Raw genomic sequence first — 1,427 nt, forward strand, 5'->3', positions numbered from 1 at the left:
TATCAACTATGAAAAACTGCATTTCTGCCTGCTCTGGATTCTGTCATACGATGAAGGGAAGGGGGTGAACAAAGGGGCTTTATGGCCCTCACTTCCTTCAGCCTACTTCAAAGGGACTGGATGTGGATATCACCAAAAGGACTAACAATAACAATGGGGGTCATTAGCTTTCATGTAATCCTTTCTGAAGTCTCCTCCCAGCAGTGAGGAAAAGGGGGTGAGAATGTAATGCCTGGGATTGTCACTGGATCCCTTAAAACCTTGAATGGGAGAGCTTGGACCCAAGCCCTGTCTAGAACGCCTGCATCCAGCTTTCTCTTAATAAAGATGCCTGTTGGAAGAAATATTCCAGGAGTTCTGTCTTCTTAAGATGCAAAGTGGGGTGGGTCCTTACATTAGACAGGACTTGCAAAATTAGTCCACCTGGAAGGAAGACTCTTGCCGGGGTACTTTGCAAAAATTACCATGTCAGACAGTGGAGCAAGGAAGGGAGAAAACTGCCGGCTGAAACCCTGCCAGCTGTCGGGATCTGAGAGGTCAAAATCCTCAGGAGAAGAGGTGGTGGAGACACAGGACCACAAACCTCGGTGGTCAATGGACGTTGGAAAGAAAGGCGAGTGGGGAAAGAAATCAAGAAAGGTGACTCTGAGACGGGGGTCCAAACAACCAGAATGGAAGCAGGAGATGGAGAAATCCCTGCACGCAAGTGAAGAGGAAGGGAGCTGGGCACCGTACTTGGGCTGGATCCTAGAGAAAGCAATCTACCTAATGAAGCGAACTCTCAGCTCCCTAGGAGAGGAGAATCCTGAGCCCTACGCCCGCCCCAGCTCCTGGAGCCGCAAAGGGAGAGAAGGGGAAGTGGAACCTGCAGCCCCGGGGACATCTGCTGATCCAGTAGTCCCCACTCTCCGCCGAACCACAGATGGAAATCTGAATGGAAAAGACTACCACCGAGAACGAAGGCACCGATCCATTCAAAGACGTCCGCCGCTGGAGGTGAAATTCAAAGGGGAGCCAACACGCTTGGGATTTTTCCTAACCCAAGTCCTCAGCTACATGGAGGAATACGGGCAGGACATCCCCAGCAACAAAGCCCGTATCCGGATTGTGCAATCTGCCTTAGATGGGCCGGCCGCAGATTGGGTGGTGAACTTGCACGACTCCAATGCCCCAGAGCGCAACAACTTCAACCGTTTTATGTCCTCCCTGAGAAGACGATTTGAGGACCCCCTGGCTGATCGCAAAGCCCGCGAAAGGATAAAAACGATGAGGCAAGGCAAACGCCCGGTAGCCGAATATACACAAGAATTCCGGGCCATTGCCAGCAAACTGAACTGGCCAGAAGACATCCTCCTTAGCCATTTCAAAGATGGACTAAATTATGACCTATATGATGCTTGCCTGCCCCGAGGGGACCCACACCAACT

The sequence above is a fragment of the Protobothrops mucrosquamatus genome, unplaced genomic scaffold, assembly GCF_001527695.2.
Source record: "Protobothrops mucrosquamatus isolate PMUCROS unplaced genomic scaffold, P.Mucros_1.0 scaffold320, whole genome shotgun sequence".
In the NCBI taxonomy this organism is placed as follows: Eukaryota; Metazoa; Chordata; class Lepidosauria; order Squamata; family Viperidae; genus Protobothrops; species Protobothrops mucrosquamatus.